This window comes from Oncorhynchus keta, unplaced genomic scaffold (assembly GCF_023373465.1).
Source record: "Oncorhynchus keta strain PuntledgeMale-10-30-2019 unplaced genomic scaffold, Oket_V2 Un_contig_14927_pilon_pilon, whole genome shotgun sequence".
Classification (NCBI taxonomy): Eukaryota; Metazoa; Chordata; class Actinopteri; order Salmoniformes; family Salmonidae; genus Oncorhynchus; species Oncorhynchus keta.
This window is the reverse complement of record NW_026279029.1, coordinates 1-16,060: the sequence shown is the minus strand read 5'-3', so window position 1 is coordinate 16,060 and position 16,060 is coordinate 1. Positions and strand designations below refer to the sequence as shown.

At 45.5% G+C, this 16,060-nt stretch overlaps 1 pseudogene; it reads left to right on the top strand.

The window, feature by feature from the left end:
- The first annotated feature begins 10 nt into the window (after positions 1-10).
- Positions 11-12,081, top strand: LOC127918807 (membrane-associated progesterone receptor component 2-like; annotated as a pseudogene).
- Positions 12,082-16,060: the final 3,979 nt, after the last annotated feature.

Here is a 16,060-nt window from a genome sequence, read left to right as displayed (position 1 = left end):
GACTCCGGCCAATCATATGTGACGAGGAGCCCCAGGTGGGCGGGTCTTTGTGTTCGGCTCTATCGACAGTATGGCGGACGACGGCGACAGGTCGACTGGAGCTGTTGATACTAGTGGCGGGCAGACAACTTCAGATGAGTCGGACGGGTTCAGTCTTGGCGGGATGTTGTTAAATTTAAGTATTTTAGTTGTAGTGGTTACCATCTGCTATGTTATTTATCGGCGATGGGGTAAACGGATTGGTGCTGACGAGGCCCAGGGAAGCGAGGCCTCGTCTCTGCCGAAGATGAGAAGACGTGATTTCACTTTGGAGCAACTTGGGGAATACGATGGACTGCAAAACCCCCGGATCATGATGGCAGTCAATATGAAAGTGTTCGATGTTACCACCGGAAAAAAGTTTTATGGTCGAGGTAGGAATCGGTGAATGGGAAAGAGCACACTAGTTAGCGAGGCATTGTAGCTTAGCAACTGTGTCTGGCACCAGTCTAGACCAACACACATGACGATGGCATCGGTTATTTGGGCGCAATAGCCAGCTTCGGCTAGCTAACTAACTCAGTTACAGCAAGTTATTTTAGTGATTTAATTTTGCACGGTAGTTAATCTGGCACTTTTCATTTTACATGGTTTTTGTCTGTGCAAGCAGTGTCTTCTAGTTTGTAGCAGTATGTTAACGTTAGACACGCTTGTTTACAAGGTGGTTAAGCTAACTAGCTATCTACGCTACCTGTTATGTAGTTACATCTAAACTAGGTTGTTAGCTAGACAGACTGATCGGCGTTAGCTGAAGTGGGGACCACGAAAACAAGTTAGCTAGTTAACTAGTTATCCCCAAAGGCGTGCGGAAAACCAAGCCCCTGTGCTAGATAGCGCTAAACCACGTCCGTTTTAAAGCCAGGTATAGCTAGGTAGCAAACAACTTTGCCAGTTAGCTAAATTATCTCACTGCTAAATATCAGAACTGTTTTTGAGATCATATCAAGTTACACAGCTAGTTAACTAACGTTGTTAGGTTGTCCTATACGAGCCATATTCTGAAGATTAATGCTGTGGACTAGGCCTAGCTGATCAGCTGTAGAAGATTGCTAGCTAACATTAGCTCGGCTCGTAGCTGTTGGCCACTGAAGGACCCTTTAACTTGGCTGGCGGACCCACCCATCAACCCCACTTATGTAATCATGATCATAAATCCATTTACATCATCCATCTAGCGAGCTAGTCTCGTAGGAGTGGAAAGGTAACCAAACATGTATCTAACAATGCAGTTTTAAGAAAAATAAGTGTTATGGTCGATAACAAATAATTAAAGAGCAGCAGAAAAATAACAAAAGTGAGGCTTTATACAGGGGGTAACAGCACAGAATCAATGTGCGGGGGCACTGGTTAGTCGAGGTAATTGAGGTTATATGTACATGAAGCTAGAGTTATAGTGACTGTATAGCTTCCGTCCCTCTCCTCACCCCTACCTGGGCTTGAACCAGGGACCCTCTGCACACATCAACAACTGACACCCTCGAAGCATCGTTACCTATCTATCGCTCCACAAAACTTGCTGAGCTAAGAACAAATTCTTATTTTCAATGACGGCCTAGGAACAGTGGGTTAACTGCCTGTTCAGGGGCAGAACGACAGATTTGTACCTTGTCAGCTCGGGGGTTTGAACTCGCAACCTTCCGGTTACTAGTCCAAAGCTCTAACCACTAGGCTACGCTGCCGCCCCATGAGTGTGCTGTCTTTCATCCCTCTAGCCTGGTGCAGTGGGACAATTCTTGTTCAGCCTCATAGTAGCATGTTTATGGATAGTTCAACTCCTGTAAATAGTGAACATATTTTTTTTGATGTCCATGGGACAGTTTTCCAACCGTAACATTGTAAAACACTCACAGTCAGTGGGCTATGAGCTTTTCAACTTGAGACCCTCCTTTAGGAAAATGTGGTGCCGGACAATGTGACCGGGAAGATTTTAATTTACCAGCCATTTGAGAAATTTACCGGACTCCTATGCATTGGCTGTGTAACCAAATCAGGTTACTCTGAGCACCATGGGTGGACGCCAGAAGTAACCCATTAGGGTGTGTAACCAATGGTGCTCAGAGTAACCCATTAGGGCGTGTAACCAATGGTGCTCAGAGTAACCCATTAGGCGTGTAACCAATGGTGCTCAGAGTAACCCATTAGGGCGTGTAACCAATGGTGCTCATAACCCATTAGGTGTAACCAATGGTGCTCAGAGTAACCCATTAGGGGCGTGTAACCAATGGTGCTCAGAGTAACCCATTAGGGCGTGAAACCAATGGTGCTCAGAGTAACCTGATTAGGGCGTCCATCCATGGTGCTCAGAGTAACCTGATTAGGGCGTCCACCCATGGTGCTCAGAGTAACCTGATTAGGCGTCCACCCATGGTGCTCAGAGTAACCTGATTAGGCGTCCACCCATGGTGTTCAGAGTAACCCATTAGGGCGTCCACCCATGGTGCTCAGAGTAACCCATTAGGCGTCCACCCATGGTGCTCAGAGTAACCCATTAGGCGTCCACCCATGGTGCTCAGAGTAACCCATTAGGTGTCCACCCATGGTGCTCAGAATGACAGAAATCACATCAGAGTATGAAATCAGAGTGTGAAATCAGAGTATAGTAATGTATCTTAACAGAACATGCAACTCCTGTAATGAAGCGATTCTTAATGAAAGCGATTTGAGGCAAAGCTCCATTCTAAACAGCGCATATAGTGTCTCTCCAGAATGGGGAGGGGTGTGGTGAAGATATGGTGTGTGTCTCCAGAATGGGGAGGGGTGTGGTAAAAATATGGTGCGTCTCTCCATATTGGGGAGGGGTGTGGTGAAGATATATATAGTGTCTCTCCAGAATGGGGAGGGGTGTGGTGAAGATATGGTGCATCTCTCCAGATTGGGGAGGGGTGTGGTGAAGATATGGTGCATCTCTCCAGATTGGGGAGGGGTGTGGTGAAGATATGGTGCGTCTCTCCAGATTGGGGAGGGGTGTGGTGAAGATATATAGTGTCTCTCAGAATGGGGAGGGGTGTGGTGAAGATATGGTGCATCTCTCCAGAATGGGGAGGGGTGTGGTGAAGATATATAGTGTCTCTCCAGATTGGGGAGGGGTGTGGTGAAGATATGGTGTCTCTCCAGAATGGGGAGGGGTGTGGTGAAGATATGGTGCGTCTCTCCATATTGGGGAGGGGTGTGGTGAAGATATGGTGCGTCTCTCCAGAATGGGGAGGGGTGTGGTAAAGATATGGTGCATCTCTCCATATTGGGGAGGGGTGTGGTGAAGATATGGGGTGTCTCTCCAGAATGGGGAGGGGTGTGGTGAAGATATGGTGCATCTCTCCAGAATGGGGAGGGGTGTGGTAAAGATATGGTGCATCTCTCCATATTGGGGAGGGGTGTGGTGAAGATATGGTGTGTCTCCAGAATGGGGAGGGGTGTGGTGAAGATATGGTGCATCTCTCCAGAATGGGGAGGGGTGTGGTGAAGATATGGTGCGTCTCTCCAGATTGGGGAGGGGTGTGGTGAAGATATGGTGCGTCTCTCCATATTGGGGAGGGGTGTGGTGAAGATATATATAGTGTCTCTCAGAATGGGGAGGGGGTGGTGAAGATATGGTGTGTCTCTCCAGAATGGGGAGGGGTGTGGTGAAGATATGGGGTGTCTCTCCAGAATGGGGAGGGGTGGTGAAGATATGGTGCGTCTCTCCATATTGGGGAGGGGTGTGGTGAAGATATGGTGTGTCTCTCCAGAATGGGGAGGTGGTGGTATGAAGATGTGGTGAAGGGGTGTCTCTCCAGAATGGGGAGGGGTGTGGTGAAGATATGGTGTGTCTCCAGATTAGGGAGGGGTGTGGTGAAGATATGGTGTGTGTCTCCAGAATGATGGCTCAGCAGTATTTATGCGCTCATTTCTTTAGCCTCCAGTGAATCACAGTGTGTCTATATGGCAGAGGCTGATCTCACATTAGTTGATTTTTTTATCTTTTGGATTTTATTTTACTTCTGATTTTTATGATTAACCACGTGACATTGATTTTGAAAAATGATAACGTTATCATTGAAATGAAACTTCCACGAAAATGCTAATTTGAAAATCGTAACTACAGATCGATAGAAATGGTAGGATAAATTGTAAGCTTCCCCAAACTTTAAGTGTTTATAATATAATTACCTCCACGTTTCCATGGTGGGATTTGCCTATAGGCTACTTTGAAGCAAGGCAAGACATGCCTCGTAATATGAAGTAAAACATTCAGGTTTCAAACAATTAAGTAGGCCTATGTTTTTGAAATGCATACTGCCTCCAGCTCACATTGTAAAGTGGTGGGGACGCGCTGATAGCCTATTGCATTCACGTGAATGTGAGGCACACTTCAATTAGGCTACCAGTTGACAAATAGAAATAGCAGGAGTAGCTCCTTTAATTGTGCACCAAAACTGTTTTTAACACACGATTACGTTTAGCATTGTTGTGCAATGAATGGGCTGAAACAAGGAAATTGGCTCCAGCAGCAACCAGCTGAGGAGCTGCAGGAGAAATCCCTCTCAAAATAGGCTGTGTGATGTGTTAGTCATTATGTAGACTCATCAAAATACACACACGCCAAGTTAATTCCACTACATTATGCAAATCAACCTATAGACTGATAAGAGTGGCGGTGACGTCATGGACGAGTATTTCCTTGAGTCTATTGACGCACCTAAGTAACATTTAAAAAATCAATCCATCCTTTTAAACTAGAGATCTTCATGGGCTGCGTGTCAATCCACCCCATCCGCCAATGTCGCCCTTCCACATCTGTGGTGAAAGGTAGCAGAGCTAAAGCGGTGTTTTGTCAGACCAAGAGACATCCCGCAAATCGGTCTTCTCACAAAAATGTCTGTTGCATATGAGTGGTTTGACCGACAAACTGTTGTGACCACTCTCTGGAAAGGGGAGACTCTGACGAACATGATGTTCTCTGTTTAGCTTTACGAGTGTCACGGGACCTGTATGAGGGTAACCCACACAAACTAATGGAAGTAGTTTTGTGCCAGCAAAAATAAGGGGTTAATTGTGTCCAGAAAACGCATATTTCCTGAGCTTTCCGATCTCCTATATATAGGACAGACACTTGACCTTATTTTTTGACTCTTTTTTGCCATTTCTGAATGTGTTGTTCAATTAGTTTCTATGGGATATTGTAGTAAAGGCCAAATTCAATATGTTATATGTCGTCACTATGTTAGGTTAATTTCAGTCAATAATGGAATGAAAAGGTCTAGGTAGCCTAGCCAGCCAAGCCATTTGTGGCACACCTGTTATGTTAGTGGCGGCTGGCTTGGGTCCCACAACATCCTCTTGCAGAAACTACCTTCATATTCTCTGTGTCCTACAGCAGGACAAGTGGAGAGAAGAGCGAGAGAGGGGTGTTTCAATGTACAGGCCGTGCTGGGGGTCATGATGCCTGTGCTGAAGGGCAAGTGGGCAGACATCGCCACAGACACCTACAGGAGCTTCTGATGTTAAGTCAAACCACCTCTGGCACTACTTCTTGCAGTACTTGAAGAAAACCTATAGACATTCCCTTCCTGAACCAGACTATTCTTATCACTCTCTCTGGATGTGTCCGAATACCCATACTTGCGTTTTAAATAGTAGGTTGTTAGAGTATGCAAAATAATTTTGTTTAAATGTGACCTTTTAAAAATCAAATATACTTTAAATGCCTGATGCCAAAGCCTAAATGTGTATGACAACAGCTGATGGATCAGATATGAGGAGGATCAACCAATAGCGGGAAACAACGCAATTGCGCATGACACATTCTCAGTATGCCAAAATAAATGTTTTATAGTATGCAACATTTCATCTAGTATGGTTTAAATGCCAGGATGTTGTGCTTATCTCCGCTCTTCATCGAGTAGGATTAGATGTGCACTTTCCCACAATATATTGGAAGAGGTGGGCTGCGAGTGATGTAGCCAACAACAAAACTAGGCTACTTAACTGGGAAGATACCCAAAGCTACTGTGGTGGTGTTCAAATGTGGTGTTCAAATGTAGGCTAAGTAGTTTTTGTTCTCCTTACAATGTTCATGAATATTGCATCTTTGAAAATGATATTTAGATTTCTGAATGTGTCGGCACCGGGGAACGGGGATGTGGCTGCGTTACTAATGTCATATTAATCAGGACTTTTGATTTGAACAGAGTTAGTTTCATAGGCTATGCTACCTTCTTGAATTATTACAGTTATGGATCAAGCAGTTATTCTGATCTCGTTCCCAATGATCAATGCTTTAGTTTATTATGTTGCTGTCCAGTGGTTCTGAAGTTTGGTTCGGGTCCACGTTTTCTGTGCCTTTTGATTTGAACATTTGAAATGTTTTGGTTTGTGTACTATGCTATTTGATTTATATACAGTACCAGTCAACAGTTTGTACACCTACTCATTCAGGGGTTTTATGTTGCACTTCTATCACTGTATTTAGTCTACGTAATGGTCCATCACTGTATTTAGTCTACCATCACTGTATTTATGGTCCATCACTGTATTTAGTCTTAATGGTCCATCACTGTATTTGTCTACTTAATGTCTCACTTAATGGTCCATCACTGTATTTAGTCTACTTAATGGTCCATCACTGTATTTAGTCTACTTAATGGTCCATCACTGTATTTAGTCTACTTAATGGTCCATCACTGTATTTAGTCTACTTCTACTTAATGGTCCATCACTGGTCCATCCATCACTGTATTTAGGGTCCATCACTGTATTTAGTCTACTTCATGGTCCATCACTGTATTTGGTCTACTTAATGGTCCATCACTGTATTTAGTCTACTTAATGGTCCATCACTGTATTTAGTCTACTTAATGGTCCATCACTGTATTTAGTCTACTTAATGGTCCATCACTGTATTTAGTCTACTTCATGGTCCATCACTGTATTAGGCTACTTAATGGTCCATCACTGTATTTAGTCTACTTAATGGTCCATCACTGTATTTAGTCTACTTAATGGTCCATCACTGTATTTAGTCTACTTAATGGTCCATCACTGTATTTAGTCTACTTTAATGGTCCATCACTGTATTTAGTCTACTTAATGGTCCATCACTGTATTTAGTCTACTTAATGGTCCATCACTGTATTTAGTCTACTTCATGGTCCATCACTGTATTAGGCTACTTAATGGTCCATCACTGTATTTAGTCTGGTCCATCACTGTATTTAGTCTACTTAATGGTCCATCACTGTATTTAGTCTACTTAATGGTCCATCACTGTATTTAGTCTACTTGGTCCATCACTGTATTTAGGCTTTAATGGTCCATCACTGTATTTAGTCTACTTCATGTCTGTCTAAATGGTCCATCACTGTATTTAGTCTACTTAATGGTCCATCACTGTATTTAGTCTACTTAATGGTCCATCACTGTATTTAGTCTACTTTAATGGTCCATCACTGTATTTAGTCTACCATCACTGTAATGGTCCATCACTGTATTTAGTCTACTTAATGGTCCATCACTGTATTTAGTCTACTTCATGGTCCATCACTGTATTTGGTCTACTTCATCCATCACTGTATTAGGCTACTTAATGGTCCATCACTGTATTTAGTCTACTTAATGGTCCATCACTGTATTTAGTCTACTTAATGGTCCATCACTGTATTTAGTCTACTTAATGGTCCATCACTGTATTTAGTCTACTTAATGGTCCATCACTGTATTTAGCTACTTAATGGTCCATCACTGTATTTAGTCTACTTTAATGGTCCATCACTGTATTTAGTCTACTTAATGGTCCATCACTGTATTTAGTCTCTTAATGGTCCATCACTGTATTTATCTAGGTCCATCACTGTATTTACTCTACTTAATGGTCCATCACTGTATTTAGTCTACTTAATGGTCCATCACTGTATTTAGTCTACTTAATGGTCCATCACTGTATTTAGGCTACTTAATGGTCCATCACTGTATTTAGTCTACTTAATGGTCCATCACTGTATTTAGTCTACTTAATGGTCCATCACTGTATTTAGTCCATCACTGTATTTAGTGGGTCCATCACTGTATTTAGTCTACTTTAATGGTCCATCACTGTATTTAGTCTAATGGTCCATCAATTTAGTCTTGTCTTATAGGCCTATCATGCACACACACCTCTTACTCATTTACAGTTGTAAATTACTTCCAATCTGCTGTCATTGGTGTGTCATCACTATAATTTCCATTCCATCACATTACATATATCCATCACTGTGCCATTCTATATTGTTGAGGTACAGTTCAAGGTCATTGTTCATACCATATGTAGGTCATACTGAACTTCATCACAACGATTCAGATGATTTTTGGAGCTGTATAGGACTGAGGTCAACACATCTCTCCTGTCTTCCCCAACCAGCTCTCGGACTTCCGAACAAGGTCTCATGCACCCTCCCATATAGTGTTCTTGTCTTTCTCCACAACCATCCGTATCTGAGACCCAGGGCTGTTGCATCGCGTATTTAGTTTGGTCGACCATAGACTTTAACAGGGATGCGACTTAGGCCAGAATTTGAGGTCTTTTACCTAGCCTCTTGAAGATTAAAACTAGCTAGCTAACTGGTGAAGGAGGCTTTTGGCAAGTCTGTCTACAATACATCCTCCCCTTAGCACAATGGCTTGAAATGCTACTATTTGAAGGCCTTCAACCCCTAAATTGGTTGTTTACTATGTGGCAGTGGTCTCGATCCCCTTTCCAGAAGGCTCCATCACTGAGTTTTTCCCCCAGCAGTTTCAGTTAGACTAGCTAGTCTAGCTAACTTTCCAGCTCTCTCAGTGATTTTGGGGTGTAGCAAATTCACGAACCAGCTCTCCATGTGGGACAAGGTCTGCACATACAAATAGTGTGTTTTGAAAACGAATGGAACCCAGGGCGTGCATTTTTTAGCTAACCTCTTGTAACCAGCGTTTCTAGCCACGTGGAGTGCCGCCGCCTCCCGTGGAGATCACTGGCTAGCCTCCGTGGAGTCACGTGGGTCTGCCAATACATCCTCCCCTCCGTGGAGTCACGTGGATTCACGCAGTGGTCGCCTCCGTGGCTCCATCACGTGGGCCCCTCCAGTGGAGTCACGTGGGCCGCCTCCGTGGAGTCACGTGGGCCGCCTCAAATAGCGTGGAAAACGTCACGTGGGCCGCCTCCGCGTTTCTAGTCACGTGGGCCGCCGCCTCCGCGGAGTCACGTGGGCCGCCGCCTCCGCGCGGAGTCGCGTGGGTCGCCGCCTCCGCGCGAGTCGCGTGGGCCGCCGCCTCCCGCGGAGTCACGTGGGCCGCCCGCCGCCTCCGCGAGTCACGTGCCGCTCCGCGCCGCCTCCGCGGAGTCACGTGGGCCGCCCTCCGCGGAGTCGCGTGGGCCGCCTCCGCGGAGTCGCGTCCGGAGTTGCCTCCGCGGAGTCGCGCCTGGGTCATCGCCCGTCGGAGTCGTGGGTCCGCGGAGTCGCGTGGCCGCCGCCTCCGCGGAGTCGCGTGGGTCGCCGCCTCCGCGGAGTCGCGTGGGTCACGCTGCCGCGAGGTCGCGGGAGTCGCGCCGCCTCCGCGGAGTCGCGTGGGTCGCCGCCTCCGCGGAGTCGCGTGGGCGCCGCCTCCCGCGGAGTCTGGGGTCGCCTCCGGAGTCGTCGCGTGGGAGTCGCCGCCTCCGCGGAGTCGCGTGGGTCGCCTCGTGTCATTTCTTTAATAGAACCGTATTCTGTTTACTGCACTGCTTCTCCCTACAGATGGTCTTTCTAGAACTGAACCATACAGTTAGGTGTAGATTCTGTTTACTGAACCGTCTCTCTCCCTACAGACGGTCCTTATAGAACTGATCCGTAGTTAAATTCAGTAGGTATATATTCTGTTTAATATACTGTCTCTCTCCCTACAGACGGTCCTTATGGTATCTTTGCGGGCCGGGATGCATCGAGGGGTCTGGCCACGTTCTGTTTGGAGAAAGATGCCTTGAGGAGGACTATGATGACCTGTCAGACCTCAACGCTGTTCAGATGGAGTCAGTCAGAGAGTGGGAGATGCAGTTCATGGGTATGTTATAAAAGATATGAAACATACAGTACCAGTCAAAAGTTTGGACACCTACTCATTTGAGGTTTATCTTATTTTTACATTGTAGAATAATAGTGAAGACAAAACTATTAAATTACACATGGAATCATGTATTAACCAGAAAAGTGTTATACAATTCAAAATATATTTTATGAGATTCTTCAAACTAGCCACCCTTTGCCTAGATGACAGTTTTGCACACTCTTGGCATTCTCTCAACCAGCTTCATGAGGTAGTCACCTGGAATGTATTTCAATTAACAGGTGTGCCTTGTTAATTTGTGGAATTTCTTTTCCTTCATAATGTGTTTGAGCCAATCAGTTGTGTTGTGACAAGGTAGGGGTGGTATATAAGATAGCCCTATTGGGTAAAAGACCAAGTCCATATATTGGCAAGAACAGCTCAAATAAGCAAAGAGAAACGACAGTCCATCATTACTTTAAGACATGAAGGTCAGTCAATCTAGAAAATGTCAAGAACTTTGACAGTTTCTTCAAGTCGATTTGCAAAAACCATGAAGCTCTATGATGAAACTGGCTCTAGTAAGGACCGCCACAGGAAAGGAAGACCCAGAGTTACCTCTGATGCAGAGTTACTAGCCTCTGATTGCAGCCCAAAGAAATGCTTCAGATTTCAAGTAACAGACACATCTCTACCGCAACTGTTCAGAGGAGACTGCGTGAATCCGGCCTTCATGGTCAAATTGCTGCAAAGAAACCCCTACTAAAGAACACCAATAAGAAGAAGAGACATGCTTGGGCCAAGAAACACAAGCAATGGACATTAGACCGGTGGAAATGTCCTATGGTCTAAATTTGAGATGTTTGGTTCCAACTGCCGTGTCTTTGAGACGCATAGTAGGTGAACAGATGATCTCCGCATGTGTGAATTCCACCGTGAAGCATGGAGGAGGAGGTGTGATGGTGCTTTGCTGGTGACACTGTGATTTATTTAGAATTCAAGGCACACTTAACCAGTATGGCTACCACAGCATTCTGCAGCGATACGCCATCCCGTCTGGTTTGTGCTTAGTGGGACTATCATTGTTTTTTATCATGGAAAAAAAACACCACTACTCCAGGCTGTGTAAGGGCTAATTGACCAAGAAGGAGAGTGATGGGAGTGCTGCATCAGATGACCCAGCCTCCACAATCGGCCAACCTCAACCCAATTGAAATGGTTTGGGATGAGTTGGACTGCAGAGTGAGTTGGACTGCAGAGTGAAGAAAAATCAGCCAACAAGTGCTCAGCATATATGGGAACTCAAGACTGTTGGAAAAGCAATCCAGGTAAAGCTGGTTGAGAGAATGCCATGTTTGTGGTTACTACATGATTCCATGTGTTATTTCATAGTTTGATGTCTTCACTATTATTCTACAATGTTGAAAAACCCTTGAATGAGTAGGTGCATCCAAACGTTTGACTGGTACTGTATGTTTGGATATGAAGACATGTAGGCTATAAAGGTACTGTATGTTTGGATATGAAGACATGTAGGCTATAAAGATGTATATGTATGGCTATATTGAAGCCCATTGAAGATGAGAATTCAGAGTGCAGTTTGATTTGACCCTTGTGATCTCATTTCAGAAAATATGATTATGTTGGTTCGGCTGTTAAAGCCTGGGGATGAGCCTTCCAGAATACACAGATGAAGAGGGCATCAAGGACCACCTGGCTATGACTGAACTGTTGTTCTGTTCTGCTCTGTTCACACCACCAACCAAAGCCCCAAACAGCTGCCATCGCCCGCCTGCCCCTCTCCCCCGCCCCCTCTCTCCCCCGCCCCCTCTCCCCCGCCCCCTCTCCCCAGCCATTCGTCCTCCTCTGATTGGATAGTGGGTCCCGGTGGGCGGGCTCTGAAACTGACTCCTCCATCATACAGATCACCACCAACAGAAACCAGGACCCAAACAGCTGCCAGCGCCCGCCTGCCTCTCTCCCCCGCCCCTCTCCCCCGCCCCCTCTCCCCAGCCATTCGTCCTCCTCTGATTGGATGGTCCCTACGAATTTGAAATGGGCTCACAGGCTGACTCCTCCATCATACAGATCACCACCAACAGAAACCAATGTTGACAAACTGTTTCAGGTGGGATTTGAAGGACATTAACTTGGTTTTGTGCTGTTTCAATATCTGAGAAAGGAAAAGAAACAAAACATTGCTAGAATGCTAGAATTTTCCTTGTGATGTCACGGTTCTCTTCATGTAAACAGAAGCAGAGTGGTTGTCAAGCTGAGAGGTTGTGATGGTCAGAGAAGACTGGGTGGAAAGGGAGAGCTTTTAGTTTTGTTCTTCTCCCTCTCAACTGCTTTAGCATTCGATTTGAACCTTATCAATCAATTAATCGATTGCCTGTGAGACTTTTGTTGAAGAAAACAACATTTGTTTAACTTTCCCCAATTGAAAAGGCAGTGCTGTGGCCTAACCAAAGGCAATGGGAGGGGAGTTATATGTTCGTGTGTTGGTAGTGTGTACACTACTAGGTTCTCTCTGTCAACATGTCGTTCTGTTTGTGGGTTTCCATGTGATTCTATTTGTGTGTGTGTGGGGGGTAGTAACACATTTAGAATCACTCAGATTGATTGATTGGGTAATACAAAGGGAAGGTCAGCTGACAGACAGTTCTAATCAATCAACCATTTCCAAGCCACACTACTAGATGTCTGTACAATCCCCAGGACATGAAATGGTCAAAGTATTAATTGTGCCTTATTTTGTTTTATACTACTAAAATCCTGACCAGTCTAAAAGAAAAAAAAAGAAAAAACAAGTGGGAGATTTGTAAAACTATTGTACCCTTCCTGTTTATTATATCTTTATCTTTGAGGTGTTCTGAAGAGCAGTCTGCTTTAGAGGTATCAGATGAAGGCATGCTCTGGTCTGAGAGAGACTCCCCACATCACAACCTTGTATGTATATATATATATATATATATAGACCTCCGTGTTACTGCCATATTTATGTAGTTAATGTTGAATTCCATATATTTCTGTGTTGTATTGGCCAAAAGCCCCATGTTTTTTTGTTTTTTAATGTGGGTGAATTTCAAAAGGAACATTGAAAGTGCTGTGGGGTGGGATCGGGGTATGTTCAAATTTGGGGAAAGAAAGTGGCTTGTAAATATATCTATCATTTTATTAAAGCATGTGCAACAATGATGAACTATGCTGAATTCCTGCCCGTCATGTATTTAATGTTGGTATGTGTCTGCAGAGAGAGCCGAGGCAAGGGATTCCTTCATGCATAATAAACTGATTTGGTTAATAATTAATGTCTGATTTATGTTAAAATCATTGTCTGTGTAAGACAGAAATGTAGAATGTTACCATACATAGTCAAATACCCATCTCTACTTTAGAAGGAAAACTATAGGTGACATTCAAAAGGCCACTGATACTACACTGAACAAAAAATATCCAACGGTTTAAGGAAATCTGTCCATTGAAATAAGTTCATCAGGCCCTAATCTTTGTATTTTTGCATAACTGGGAATACAGATATGAGTCTGTTGGTCACAGATACCTTTTTTTAAAAAAAATTAAGAAAAAGGGCTTGGATCAGAAAACCAGTCAGTATCTGGGTGTGACCATTTGCCTCATGCAGCATGACACCTCCTTCGCATAGACTTGATCGGTCCATAAGACTCATATCGGCCCCTGAGTCGATGAGTACCTGGAGAGACTTGGACTGGTCCCCCACAGCATGGAGACGGGTGAAAGCAAAATTGTCATTAAGATTCACCAGAGTACTCATTCCTACAAATGAGCTAGGTCTCTTGAAGGGCAGGTAGACACAAAATGACCGGAAGTAGCGCAATACAGACAACTCAGGGTGTTAAGTCTGCGTACGTTCGGCTGGAGACAGCCTCGGGAAGAAGGTAACGGCAGTCTTCGGAGGCTCTTTGAGGAACTTAGGTAAGCCCGGATCCTCTGGGACTTCCGAGTCCTTGGGTGAGCGGTGGGACTGCAATCAAACTTCTTCTCCCTCCTAAGTTCCTGTAGCCGTCCATTGATACGGATGGATAAGGTGATGGTGAGTCGAGATCTGTTGGCAGTTCCCCGGCTGCAAGCTCGTCATTTACTTCCTCCGATAATCCGTGCAGGAACGTGTAGAACAGTGCTTCGGGTTCCATGCCCTCCTTCTCTCTGCGTGCGGAAATCCACTGCATAGTCTGCCACACTGAGGGAGTCCTGCTGAAGCTGGAGTAACTTCTGGGTTCATAGTCTGCCACACTGAGGAGTCCTGCTGAAGCTGGAGTAACTTCTGGGTTCATAGTCTGCCACACTGGGGAGTCCTGCTGAAGCTGGAGTAACTTCTGGAGTTCATAGTCTGCCACACTGGGGAGTCCTGCTGAAGCTGGAGTAACTTCTGGGTTCATAGTCTGCTACACTGGGGGAGTCCTGCTGAAGCTGGAGTAACTTCTGGGTTCATAGTCTGCCACACTGGGGGAGTCCTGCTGAAGCTGGAGTAACTTCTGGGTTCATAGTCTGCCACACTGAGGGAGTCCTGCTGGAGTAACTTCTGGGTTCATAGTCTGCCACACTGAGGGAGTCCTGCTGAAGCTGGAGTAACTTCTGGGTTCATAGTCTGCCACACTGGGGGAGTCCTGCTGAAGCTGGAGTAACTTCTGGGTTCATAGTCTGCCACACTGAGGGAGTCCTGCTGGAGTAGCTTCTGGGTTCATAGTCTGCCACACTGAGGGAGTCCTGCTGGAGTAGCTTCCAGGTTCATAGTCTGCCACACTGAGGGAGTCCTGCTGGAGTAGCTTCCAGGTTCATAGTCTGCCACACTGAGGGAGTCCTGCTGGAGTAGCTTCTGGGTTCATAGTCTGCCACACTGAGGGAGTCCTGCTGGAGTAGCTTCTAGGTTCATAGTCTGCCACACTGAGAGAGTCCTGCTGGAGTAGCTTCCAGGTTCATAGTCTGCCACACTGAGGGAGTCCTGCTGGAGTAGCTTCTGGGTTCATAGTCTGCCACACTGAGGGAGTCCTGCTGGAGTAACTTCTGGGTTCATAGTCTGCCACACTGAGAGAGTCCTGCTGGAGTAGCTTCTGGGTTCATAGTCTGCCACACTGAGGGAGTCCTGCTGGAGTAGCTTCTGGGTTCATAGTCTGCCACACCGAGGGAGTCCTGCTGGAGTAGCTTCTGGGTTCATAGTCTGCCACACTGAGGGAGTCCTGCTGGAGTAGCTTCCAGGTTCATAGTCTGCCACACTGAGGGAGTCCTGCTGGAGTAGCTTCTGGGTTCATAGTCTGCCACACTGAGGGAGTCCTGCTGGAGTAGCTTCTGGGTTCATAGTCTGCCACACTGAGGGAGTCCTGCTGGAGTAGCTTCTGGGTTCATAGTCTGCCACACTGAGGGAGTCCTGCTGGAGTAGCTTCTGGGTTCATAGTCTGCCACACCGAGGGAGTCCTGCTGGAGTAACTTCTGGGTTCATAGTCTGCCACACCGAGGGAGTCCTGCTGGAGTAACTTCTGGGTTCATAGTCTGCCACACTGAGAGAGTCCGGCTGAAGCTGGAGTAACCTCCTGGCAGCCTTTCTCCCGGACACCGGAGCCGCAAAAACTTTTTTCACTTCCGCCATGAAACCCTCCAGACTGAAGCAAATGGCCGTAGCCCAGGCGAAGGCCCTCCCGGACATTTCAGTAAGGTAAATGGTTAATATTCATCTATGCATGTGATGTCATCTAGTAACATCCCTATGATATTGATGTGTACAAGTCCATACCATACTCCTTTCCTACCTCTATCCTTCCTTCATTCCCTCTCGCTCTCATTTGTTTTGAAGTGTGCATTGTGAGGTTACAGTGGATGGTTGTTTCTACTGTCTCTATTGTATTATGACAGACCAGCTAGATCTACTGTCTGTATTGTATTTTGACAGACCAGCTTGATCTACTGTCTTTATTACATTATGACAGACCAGCGAGATCTACTGTCTCTATTATATTATGACAGACCAGCTAGATCT